Here is a 13,863-nt window from a genome sequence, read left to right on the forward strand (position 1 = left end):
AACCAAATGCCCTGAGAAACATCTGAAATCGGGAGCGGTTTCTATGGAAACCTCAATCCATTGCTATTCTGCTGACATTTGAATAAATGTGAACAGACGAATGCTTTAGCCCCGATGCATTACATACACTGTGGAGACAGCGCTAATGGATTTATCTTAGAACCATTATTAACTACTAGCAGCAAAATAGCATCAATTCTCTCCTTATAGACTTAGACTATTCCACAGTCTTAAGTACTTCTGAAAAATCTGGGATCAGTAGGCAAAAACAACACTTTTTACATTACCCTAATATTTTGTGGGAGCCTAATACTCCCTTTCTCACTCATGTAATAATGTTAAATAGCAAACATTTGTCATTTTCATGATCTCAGAAAATAATTCTGGTATCTTTAATGTGTCGTTAACGCTAATGCATGCCATTAATACTAATGCTACATTCTGCTTAATAGCTCTCCATTCTCCTCAAGTGAGATGGAGCCTGCAAGAATTACACACCTTTTGACTTCTATTGCCTACGCAAAAATCTCATCATCCCAAAGGAGAGATGTAAGGGGATGGAAGACTCACAGGGAAGAGACAAACAGAAAAACCAGTCTTTAGCTGCAGTTTTTATAAATGAGGGTGACTCATCCTAATTGTAAATCCTGCCTTACACTTAACATCATAGAAAACTCTGGAGCTCGGGCAGCGTATGAAAAAAGAGGCACTTGTAGCCAACCCACAGAGGCAGCTGGCTGCAGAAAAACAATTGTTTCATTGCTTGGAAGGATGATTTGGTTTAAATGAATTATATTTGATCACCATTTTAATATAGTATCTGTGCACCACGTAGTCTCTAAGGAAATCCTTGGGCTAAGTCCACAGGTGACAGAACATCACAGATACAGCACATTCTTGAATTTGGGTAAACTTGGGTTCTTCTACGTGTTTGTTTACTGGCTTTGCGACCTTAGGAAAGTTATTTATGCTTCTTGAGCTTCAATTTCATTGTGTGTAAATTGGAAATAATAATTTCTAGTTCTGGTGGTGTTATGAGGATTAGAGGTGCTTGGATCACAGGAGTTGGTTCACAGTGGTAGCTACAATTGTGTGGCTGTGAAGTTTTCTTTCGGGCCGAGATTCAGAACTGACATTATTAGACTTTACTTTCCTCATTGTTGAGGCCTTGGACAAAAATAATTTCATACTTGAAGATTTATTAGCCCTTCCCTGTCCTTTTTGCCTCTTAATGCTCTTGTTTAAAACTGCAGACACTGTGTTAGGAATCATATGGTGTGAAAGCTAGCTATCATTAATACTGGGGAAATAAGGTAATTTTCTAGTGACTTTAATTTGTTTAGATTTTATAAATATAGTAATTCTTCCTCAGTCATGATTTCCCTTTTAGATATTCTCATTCACCTAGCAAACTCCTAGAATTATTGTTTAAGTTTCTATTTCTATAGTTAGAGATATTTAGGGAAACAAGGTTTTGGAGTTAGAAAAGAGAGGTACTGTGGATGGCAGAGTAGGAAGTATGATTTCTGCCATGAAATTGGGGGAGAGAGAATGTTAAGTGGAATCGAATCGCTGGCTCCTGTATCTGCATGGTGCTTTAAGAGGATCTAATGACACATGCTCTGGCATTAAGCTATAACGGACAGAGATAAGACCATTACAGAGGTGGCTGAGAAATGGCGAAATAAGTTAAATAAAGCCTAACTAAACACAAATCCTCCGACTATGGGGGCTTTCTGAAACTTAACCCGCACAGCCAGAGAATGACCGTGGTATTATTAAACAAAGTGGACCAAGGAAAGAAAGTGGCTCCAAACCTAAGACTTGACTTTTAGAATCACTAAAAAATGGAAGGTGGAAGCTCGCACAGCATATGCAAATCCTATAGTCCGTCTCTTTAATTTGCAGATGAGAAATTTCCTAATTAGATGAAGAGTACCAAAAATCACACGGCTGGCACTTGGAGAACCAGGGGTTGACACGGTGTCCCCACTCCTACTTTCCTCCTTCCAATGTCTTATCATTCCTTTCTCAGTGCATCGGCCTTAAAACTAAACTTGACCCCTTTTCTCTTTCTTTTATGCAACTTAAAATACAGCCACTGCTCATCTGCCTCATGCAGTGATCCCATAAACTATAAACCTGAAAAAATTTCCCGTAATTACAACATTTTAAATAGACTTATTCACATTCACTAGTGATAAAATTTGAATTGCTGAGAAAACTGTAACTCATTTCTTACTGTAAGATATTTTATCACTTTATTGATTCACACTATAATTGATAAGGAATATTAATTAATAAGCAAAGAGTATTATTATATATAATTTAAAAATAAGTTAGCATTCTTTGAGCATATAGTTTCATATCGGGCATTGTGTTAATATAGTTTTCACATGTATTAACACATCTTCAAGCATTTTATGTACATTTCCTCGTAAATGTCTCCTACAAACAAAGGAATGTTAGAGGGTGAGCTTTTATATATATAAAATACTTGAGTGAGAATATAGTGGTGAAAGAGTTTGGGCTATGGAGTCAGATAACTTGAATTTGACGTTGGCCTTACAATTTATTTATTGTGATGTCACGGCGCCTTCCCACATTCCCCAGCTATGTTTTAATTTCCTCATCTGAAAAACGAGAGATTAAAAAAAAACCTCTCTTAGAAAAAACAAGTGAAATAAAATATGGCCAATATTTATAGTGCCTAGCACATAGATAGTGCTCATTAATGTTTACTGATATTAGTATTTGTATTTTTATTGCTGCATGAAAAATTTTCATCACTACGAATGAATAAAACCTTGGCACTTTTTATGAATAGGTGATTAAAATTGATTTGACTATTGGCCATTTAGGAATTTTAACTTCAAATATAGGATTTCACTTACTATTCGTTAAAACACAACAAATGTATTTACAGGTTTGAGTAATCCTTCGTGTGTAATTCCAAGTCTGACCACATGAGGGCAGCATGGTACCTTTTAAGACAAGGGTCAGAGCCTGGGTGGGGGCGGAAATCTAGTATTAAAGCCATAAAAATCATGGAAACAAAATTAAAACTAGAAGTCTCCGTAATTATCCTCTTATCCAAACTTTAACTTTACAATTGAAAGAACTGCGGTCCAAGGAGACCAATTAGCAAGTCCAGTCACACAGTTGATGTCTTTTGAAAGGGGAGCAAAGAACCATCCAAAAGCATTAATATTAGCAATAATAATTGCATTATCGGGGCACCTAGTTATTTTAAGAGACCTTTTATTAAGCACTAATATTTTGTGTGACAATAATTAGGAGCAAATTGAATATTCCTGATAATGAATTAGCCACAGGAATGTTCCTTTCTGAAGAAATAGACAAATAAAAAGAACCTTATTTCTGGAAAGACTTAAGTGTGTACTTGAAGGCAGAAGAGTGAGCTGTATAACTTCTCAAGGTTGTCATTAATATTTTGCTCACAACCATGTGTTTGCGAATTGCCTTGAAACTGCAGCACTGTCTCCAAGCAGCAGCAGCAAGCAAGGGAAGCGTGTATATTGGTTTTGTCTAGAAATTTCCCAGTTTTTTTTTTTAACCTACTTTTTTTTTTTCCCAGCACTCGTCTCTCCAGTTCCACAGTCAGACAAACACGTGCATGTAAACAGCCAGCATCCACGCAAACAGATACAGACTCGCCAGCGGCAGCACCTCAGTGGGAGGACTCGCAGGTGGGATGCTTTAACCTCACCATTACAGTCTTCCTCGTACTCACACACATCCCGGCTCCAAACTTCCAATAAGCATTCACTAGATAATCTAGGTAAATAAAATATGCTTACTACTCAATACCACTCCCCTATTTCCCTCTGTCCTTAACATCTTTTAAATCTGTGCAGTTCTTCCCTACTCTCCTGCCATCATTATTTCTCATCTGCCTTACTCTGTTGGCCTTGAAAATTGGACACTGTGATGATGAGTTTATGTGTCAATTTCTCCCAGGCCATGGGATGTCCAGAGAGTTGGGCAAACGTTATTCTAGGTGCTTCTGTATGGGTGTTTTTGGATGAGACACTGAGTTGGCAGAATGAGTGGAGAATCAATGATTGCCCTCCATCCTGTGTGCTGAAGGCTGGGACACAACAGAAGACCTTCCCCGAGTGAGAGGGAATTCTTCCTGCCTTCCTGCCCTTCCTTCAGACTGGGGCACTGGCTTCTTTTTGTGCTTTCAGATGTGAGCTGACACACCAGTGTTTCCTGGGTCTCCGGGCTGCTGGCCTTCAGACTAGAGCTACACCGTTGGTTTTTCTGGTTCTTGAGAACCAGAAGGCTTGAGCCTTCAGACTGTGACTGGAACTAAACCTTCAGCTCCCTGGAGTCTCCAGCTTGCTGACTCACCCTGCAGATCCTGGACTTGCCGGCATCCATGATCTCATGAGCCAATTCCTTTTCATCTCTTTCTCTCTCTCTGTACATACATAGTGGTTCTGTTTCTCTGAAGTACCCTAATACAGACACTTATACTATTTTCAGTATATTTTCAGTTGGAACCAGAGTACCATTTGCACAATAATTTGAGTTAGAATTATGCATTAAATCTATTTAGTAAATGTATTAAATCTATTAAGTATGGAACCCCTATCTCATGCTGGGCACCAACCTCGAGCACTCGGTGACCGTCATGGTGTTTGTTAATTAGTAGGCATTTAACAAATACATGTTGAATGAGTGGATACAGAAATTCTCTCAGTCATCTTGAGAAAGACTTTTTGTTTCTATGGGAATGCCTGCATGTTTCCTTCCGTCTACGTGAGCGTGCTAAGGTTATAAGCTACTGCAAAGAAAGTGCTTATCATTTTGTTGCTAGGATACCACTTTGTCCAGCCACAGAGCTATGCAGAGCATAGTTTTAGGACAAAGGACAAAACAGATTCCAAGTATGATTAACACAAAATAAAGAGGCTTAATATATGTGTTGCTTTTTAGTGCGTTAGATCATGAGATTTTTGTTTAATTTAATTTATTAAAATCTGTAATAGTACTTTGACAGTAAAGACTCTCACATTTTCCAGGTTATAAAAATGAATTGCAAAGAGTGTTTGGCCATGTCTGCGTAGCTAGTGAGCTGGAGAGTGACCACTAGAAACCCAGTCCTTGCTGCTCCTCTTTGCTGGCCTGCACACGCCACCTCACTGAACCCCCAGGGACCACAGCCCTCCCTTGCCTGCTGGGCATCAGTGTCCTGCCTTTTCTTTCCCATGTCCCTTGACCATCACGGGCTCTTTCACATGGGAGGGTCTCTTATTGCCCAGTAAGCCCAGAAATCTCTTCTTCTAGCCTTCCACATCACTGGCTCCTTTTTCTTCCTTTAGATTTCTCCCTGGAAAATGTGGAAGTCTTCACTGTCTTCCCTGAGCTCCCCATTTCAAGTAGCGAAACATCCTAGGAGTCACTTGCTATCCCATTTCTCTGTTTATTTTCTTCATAAAACATTAAACTATCCAAAAGTATATTTCCTTTTAAATTTTGTTTGCTCCTTCTTGTCTCTATGCCTGGCAGATGATATACTGAAGCCTTTTACAGTTTGTAGAGTAACCAATGCCTAATACAAAGTAGATGATCGATAATTGTTCTCTGAAATGACAGACTCTGATTCAATGAACAAATTACATGAAAATGCAGTTCATGAGAATAAGACTTCTGTGTCAGTTGCTGATTTGAACATATGGTTCAAGACTAAATAATAAAGTAAAACTTCAAGTCTTTGTTTTATGTGTGCTTTAAATCAGAAATTGCTATTATTGAAATTTATTGGCTAAATTTGTATGGACTTTCTAAACTTTCAAATTGGAGGGGCTGTGTTTGTATAATATTGAGATCAGTTTTGAACAAAAAATATGGATGTATTTAACTTAAAAGGATAATTTGGTGAGGTTCTCTTAAATATTTAATATCAGTTGAATGGGATTATAAAATCGAATCATATTTTTTCTTTAAGTGTATTGATTAAATAGTCTAAATTCATAACGTATTTTCATCGATTTAGGACCTTATTATTTTAAGAATAAATGTTATAATCCATAAGAAGCTGAATAATTTAAGACAGAAAACATAGGAGTTGCAGTTGTCAGGTTCAAAGTGCCAAATGTTGATGGTCACAGCTTGGTTTATGAACCACCTGACCCAGGTAGAGTGAGTAAAAATAAAGGATTTGGTACGAGTGAGAATGTGAGTGAGAGTCAGAGCTAAACCCAGAGGCAAAGCTGCAGTTTGGTAGATCATTGCCAAAACCCTAAAGCAAACAGAGGTGAAGACAGTGTGCGCTGTGATGAGTCTGAGAGAAGGGGCTGGCAGGGGTGGAGCTGCCCCCGGGCTGGGGAAAAGTTGGAGTCATTCTTACCAAGCATTTCAAAGTGCGACATGCTGACCTCTTTTGCAATCATAATTTTCTTAGCACAGTGCTTGCAAGTTATCACCAGATACTAGATTTTATTACCTATCTCTTAACTTACACTGCTGGGGTAGATTGTATTATGAGTCCATAATTCTTTCTTCTCTCCTCTGCCTTCCACGGTTTTCCTATTTGTGCAGTGTATTTTCTCACCCCACTGACTTTGGGCTTGGCCGAGTGGTACCTCCTTTGGCTAATGAAACATTGAGCAGACATCATTATGTGCCTGTTCCAAACTGATGCCTTGAGAAACATGTCAGTTTACTCCTGGAACATCTATCTGCCCTGTGCCAGGAGAGGAACAAGTCTCAGGGGATTATTTCTTCCTCAGCCCAGATCATGCAATGAAGACGCACACCCATCCGAAGTCTAGTGCAGGGAAGCCCAGGCAGGCACAGCTGAGATCCACCAGATGGCAGATCGCCCGCCAATGTGTGTGTGGAAAAAAAATGATTGTTTTTGTAATCCATGGAAATTATCTGATGGAACCCATGGAAAAAATCTGCCTCCAGTGGAAACCTTACTAATTCAGCTGCTGATAAAGTACCATGAACAACATATTAAATTTATTGAGGAAAAGATAAAATGATTAATAGAAAAAATGCTTACAGGAATTTGAAAATGATCTCTAATATAATTGACAAAATGACATTTTCACTATTTATTTATTTTCAGTAGGCTTCTAGATTTCTACTTGATCACAGAATTGAGTTTTCCCAGCGAGCTCTTTAGAAGAGCTCTGTGTTACCAGTCTGATTAAACCACTTGTCCCATGTACAAAGTTACGTATGAAACTATTGATTGTTCTAATGTGGGAAGCCTATTGTTATTTCTCTGGTCCTGTATTATTGTGCACCCAAGTCTTCTGTATTAGATTCTCTCTCTTCCACGTGAGAATTGGAGCAATACTCTCATATGTAAAAGCACGGGTGCTACAAATAAAAGCTATGTCTGCTGCATTTGTGTATGTTTTTAAACTGCTAGCATTCCATTCATGTGCATTGATGATTTTCTTTAGATTTTACTATTTAATTTTAAACACTATGAAGGCGGAGCCTGACTGTTGCTCTCTTTAAATTTGTCCACGAGACATGCTAGAAAGGTCCTTGGAAAGTAGGTATTCAGCAGTTGTTGCTAATTGCTTCTTTTCTCCACTTCACTTTGCTATTACAGACCTGGCCAAAGACTCTTTGTCTGAATGAATCCCATCTTTGTTTCCAGCTAATAATCATTTTCTTCAGAAGAAGTAAACATTGCTATTTAAAACAAGCAGTAAATATGTATCACACATGGAAGAAAAGTTCTAGTTAATAATATGTGCACTAAAAAAAAATCCAAATTAATTAGAAAAAAAATATTTTACTGCTCTGAAAATTCAGAGAATCCAGAGTTTCTGAGTCATTTTTATGTGATTGACTTGACATATGCGATCATTTCACACATCAGGAACTGATGGCTTCATTATTATTTTTTTTTAAGTAGCATAACTGCTATTCAAACCTGGAAAATTTTAGTTACATTAAAAATAAACCAGTTAAGTAAACATAAGCGTATTTTCAAATAGAGTTTGGGACATAAATACTTTTTAAATCTACTCCAGCTGCAACTCTGAAGTATTGGTTTATGAGGCTTTTCAAAGTTATATAGTACAGAGTTTATACTGCAATATCAACTAAAAGGGCTGGGAAGATAATGGCACTAGTATTTTTAAAAAATAATTTTATGATACATAATATAATTCCTTAAAGAAATCCTTTAACTCAACTGTATGATTTCCTAGATGTTAAATATAATTATATTTCTCAACTCTCAAATTATAGACTATGTATTTGCAAACTCTAAATGATGCTAATGTATCTTTTCCAAAAAGAAACAAGCTTTTGTAAATTATAAAGTGGTGTTTATTTTTTTGTAGTGCTTGGGGTTACTTTAGGTGCCACTTTTCTTCTCTGCAGATTAGATTTCCATAGTGCATACCCTATGCAGAGACACCTCCCCGAACAACGTTAACGTAATTGCCAGCTTTACAGAGACTGAAACTTTTTCTCATTATTTATCTATCTTTAGTGAGGGCAATAAAATCCTCCTACTAAATTGTTGTAAGATTTCTGTTCATATTAAATTGAAGCAACAAATAATGTCACAGAATGCTTATTGAAAATGACAAAGTACATAATGATGGTTTCTTTCTCCTATTAATTACATTGGAGTTGCTGACCATCCTGAATAGTCTCAGGGATCTCTTAGCCCAGTGGTTATTGGGCACTTTCAAAGAAAATTTATAGGTATGAGGAACTGATAGAAAAAATACACTGTAGTCTTAAAACCATTTTACAGAGAACAGGGAAGACAGTATCACTAAGAAGGTGGAATGGGATGATCAGATATGAGATTGTCATTGGCACTTCCAATGCTGCTTGGTTCCCATGTGAGACAGATGTTGAATAGAGGGCCGATGAGCCTGTCATGGCACCCACCAAGGTGGGAGTGGGGGGAACATGCCTCAAAGGATATCAGGGGTAGGGTACCTGGTAGAAAATGTGGGTCTCGAGCTCTGCACAAGCCACAGAAAGGCTGGGTCTGCGCGGAGAGGAATCGGGCTCTCAGTGAGCTGAGTGCTAATAGATCTTCAGTCAACTGCTGATTCAGCCACAGGTGCTGATCAGAACACCCAGGGGTGGAATAGGGCTGTGTTCCATCAGGTCAGCCACTGCACAGCCAGGGCTGGCATAAACCTCGGGGACACTGAACAGACCTGAGGGTCCATTCCCTGTGATTCGTCACTATCCTGTGAGTGTCCTTGCACTCACACATCAAACACTGCTTATGGAGGAGCTGGAGAGCAGAAAAAATAGATTGAACTCTTCCTACTACCTTGAGTGGGTGCTTGTGAAGAAGACTAGATCAGGTATAAAGTTGTAGCTGGAGAGTGACCACACTGCAGAGGGCAAAGCAAACTGCGTGCACACCTAACATCTGTGCTTCTCACCATTTATTTAATTCTATTGTTTCCCAGACTTTGCCCCCATTCTTTATATTAATATTTGTGATGATATTGCAAGCAAGCATTGATTAGGACTTTTCCTTTTACCTTAAAATTGTTGGCTTGTATCCATGCCTGAAAACTAGAAACAGCACATATCCTACATTGTAAAGATGACTATGAACCATTGCAAAATCAGCACCATGAACATGAGAACCCCTGCCTTTCCACGACTATGCGTGGAGATGTTTGAGGAGGGGAAGAAAAAGTTGTCAGCCTCCTGGAAAGTACAGCGTTAGTGGTGAGCGTTGAGTTCTTCCATCCCCAAGTAAGGAAGGGGCACTTCTGTTCAATTCCTCAAACTTGTTGACACCAGTGAAGATTAATGAGGAGGGAATAAAAGATGGAGAGGTTGTCTGCAAAAATGGAGAAAAGGCGAGCCTGGCATTTTGATGTGCATTTGGATGCATGCTTGGGTGATATTCCTGCTTCTCTCCTTATGCCCCCCAAGCAGGGGAAAAGGCAGGTCAGAGAGAGGGAAGAGGAACAAGGCAGGGGGAACCTACAATTTTGGCATGGCAAGAATGTGTGTTTCTCATGGGTCAAGTGGAAATCCCCAGAAGGAGCTTCCACTGCATGAGGGGCCCTAGTAGCAGCGGGATCAAAGTGGACGGCCAAGCACTGGGGCGGGAGGGGACTGGAGACTGAACATATCCAGTTTCCTCATTTCGGAGAACTGTGCCCTAGGAGCCCATGGATGGCCTTCCAAGGACCACACACGTGTGCTGGAGGAGAGGCCAGCACAGGGTGTCAGCCTCACAGGAGGCTCAGACAGCAAGTCAGGGATGCTAGAGAAGCAACACCAAGTCACAGTGGCAATGACACCTGCTCGTTCCCATGATCCATCCTCCTGGTCACAATCACCCAGGACTTAAAGTTTATAAGGACATAGGGGAGGTAGGGGGAGAACAGATCATGTCCCTTGCACAGATCACTTCACAAGCATAGCTGGAGATAGCAGAAGGAAAGCATTGAATTAGACAAGACTGGAATTTTAACTCAGACTGGACTGAATTCTAATAACAAAAGAAATATTCAAAAAGTTATGAAATCTGCTCAAGGTGACATTCAAGGATGGGAAAGCACATTCAAATGACTATGGCTAAAAGTAGTGACTAAAAAAATATAAAGCCATTTCATTTTCTGGCCTCAATGAAATGCTCTTGCAATGAATGAGGAATTATGAAGTTAGATCAAAGTAATGGAGACTATTTTGTAAGGAAAGCAGAAAAAATCTTATCATTTATTGTAAATATATTTATGGGTAAGTAGTTTCCAAGGGGTCTATGTCTATCATCTCATTGAATTCTTTTTTGAAATTTCAAAATATTAAGGAGATACAGATGTTTTTCTTACATGGATACATTGTATAATGTTTAAATGAGAGCTTTTATTGTCACCAGAATAGTGTTCATTGTACCTGACAGGTAAGTTTTTATCCCTTACCACCTTCCACCCTCCACTCTTCATGGTTTCTAATGTCCTTTATGTCTCTTTGTGCTCATGTGTACCCAATGTTTAGCTCCCACTTATTAATGACAACATATGGTGTTTGTTTTTCCATTATTGAGCTACTTCACTTAGGATAATGGTCTCCAGTTCCATCCAAATTGCTGCAAATGACATTATTTCATTCCTTTTAGTAGTTCTCCATGGTATACATATACTACATTTTCTTTATCTACTCGTGAATTGACGGTCACTTAGGTTGATTCCACATCTTTGCAATTGTGAATTATGCAATAAACATTTGAGGGCAAGTGTATTTTTGATAAAATGACTTCTATTCCTTTGGGTAGATACCCAGTAGTGAGATTGCTGGATTGAATGGTAAATCTACATTTATTTCTTTGAGGATTCTCCATATTGTTTTCCATAGAGGTTGTACTAATTTGCAGTTCCACAAACATTATATAAATGTTCCTTTCTCTCTGAATCCATGCCAGCACCTACTGTTTTGGTTTTTTTTTTTTTTGCCTTTTTAATAATGGCCATTCTGACAAGGGTAAGAGGGTATCTAATTGTGGTTTTAATTTGCATTTCCCTGATCATTAGTTATGCTGAACACTTTTCATATGTTTTTTGGCCATTTGTCTATCTTCTTTTGAAAAACTTTTGTTCATGTCTTTTGCCCACTTTTTAATGAGTTTTCTTTTTTTCTTGGTGATTTAAGTTCAGTGTAAACTCTGGATATTAATCATTTGTCACATGTATAGCTTGTGAATATTTTCTCCCATTCTTTAGGTTGTCTATTTATTCTGTTGATTATTTCCTTTGCTGTGCAGAAACTTTATAATTTAAATATATCCCATTTATTTATTTATTTTGTTGTTGCTGTATTTGCTGTTGAAGTCATAGCCTAGGTCACTGTCTAAAAAGGTTTTTCCCTACATTTTCTTCTAGAATGTTTATGGTTTCATGCTTTATGTTTAAGTCTTTTATCCATTTTGAATTAATTTTTGTATATGGTTACAGATAGGGGTTGTGTTTCATTCTTCTGCATGAGGCTATCCAACATTCCTGGTACCATTTAAATAGGGCTTCCTTTCCCCATTGTATGTTGTTATCTGCTTTTATGAAGATCAGCTGGTTGTGGCTATATGGTTTTATTTCTGGGTTCTCTATTCTGTTCCATTAGTTTATATCTATATCTCTACTTTTATACCAGTATACAATGCCGTTTTGGTTACTATAGCCTTGTAGTATAATTTGAAGTCAGGCAATGTAATGCCTCCAGATTTGTTCCTTTTGCTAAAGGCTGTTTGAGCTGTTTTTTGATTCCAAATGAAGCTTATAATTATTTTTTCTTGATCTGTGAAATATGACATTCATATGTTGATGGAAATTGCACTGAATCTGTTAAATCACTTTGGGCAGTATGGACGTTTCAGTGATGTTGATTCTGCCAATCCATGAGCAAGGGATATTTTTCCATTTGTTTATGTCATCCATGATTTCTTTCATTAGTGTTTTGTAGTTCTTCTAGATATCTTTCACCTTCTTGATTAAGTATATTTCTAGGTATTTTATTTTCTTTCCAGCTATTGTAAATGGTATTGAGTCCTTAATTTGACTCTCATCTTAACTGTTATTAGCATATAAAATGCTGCCAATTTGTGTACATTGATTTTTTTTAACCTAAGACTTTGCTGAATTTGTTAATTTGATTGTTAATTGTTAACTTATTAATCAATTCTAGGAGTGTTTGGCAGAATCTTTAGAGTTTTCTAGATACAAGATCATATTGTTAGCAAATGGGGATAGTTTGACCTCCTCTTATCCAATTTAGGTACCCTTTATTTCCTTCTGTTGCCTGATTGTTCCAGCGAGGACTTCTAGTACTATGTTGAACAGAAGTGGTGACAGTGGGCCCTCTTGTCTTGATCAAGTTCTTTGGGGGAATGCTTTCAACTTTTCTTCATCAGTATGATGCTGGCTGTGGGTTTGTCATATACGAACTTTTAAATTTTGAGGTATGTTACTTCTATGTCTACTTTGTTGATGGTTTTTATCATGAAGGGGTGCTGGATTTTATTGTATGCTTTTCTGCATCTATTGAGATACCATATGGTTTTTGTTTTTGCTTCTGTTTTTGTGGTGAATCACATTTATTGGTTTGCATGTGTTGAACCACCCTTGCATCCCTGGGATGAAACTGACTTGATCATGGTGAATTATCTTTTGACGTGCTGTTGAATTAAGTTGCTAGCATTTTTTGAGAACTTTTGCATCTATGTTCATAAGGGATATTCATCTGTAGTTTTCTCTTTGTGTTGTGTCTTTCCTGACTTTGATATCAAGATGATACTGGCTTCATAGAATGAGTTAGGGAGAATTCCTTCCTTCTTGATGTTATAGAATAATTTCTGTAGGATAGGTACCAATTCTTTGTAGGTCTGGTAGAATTTGGCTGTAAATCGATCTGGTCTGGGGCTTTTTTTGTTATTGGTGGTAGATTTTTTATTACTGCTTCAATCTCATTCACTTCACCTATGTTCAGGTGTCGTGGCAGCACATAGCTTGGTAGTCTGTGGTGGAGTGTGGACTGTGGGGATGGCTTCTGCAAGCTGGTAACTGGGAGCCACAGGGTTGGGGCTGTGCGGCCAGGTGGCAGTGCGAGAGCCATGGGGATGGGGCTGCAAGGCCAGGTCACTGGGCACCCGAGGCTCTCTCTTTGTGCAGGTCCCATTGAGGCAGTTGCTGTGGGGCTTCTCAGGTGGCATCGGCAGCATCGGCTATGTGCAAATCTTTAGTAGGGGGTGCTCAGTTCCCAGTCACAGGGTATGTGAGAGCTTCTGCTCTCCCTGCTCCCTCCCCGGCCCAGCAGGGGAGATGTGGAGGTGGTGGCAGCACAGACAAGCCAGAATGGCATCAGTTGCAGTGACCGGGA

The sequence above is a fragment of the Eulemur rufifrons genome, chromosome 18 (assembly GCF_041146395.1).
Source record: "Eulemur rufifrons isolate Redbay chromosome 18, OSU_ERuf_1, whole genome shotgun sequence".
In the NCBI taxonomy this organism is placed as follows: Eukaryota; Metazoa; Chordata; class Mammalia; order Primates; family Lemuridae; genus Eulemur; species Eulemur rufifrons.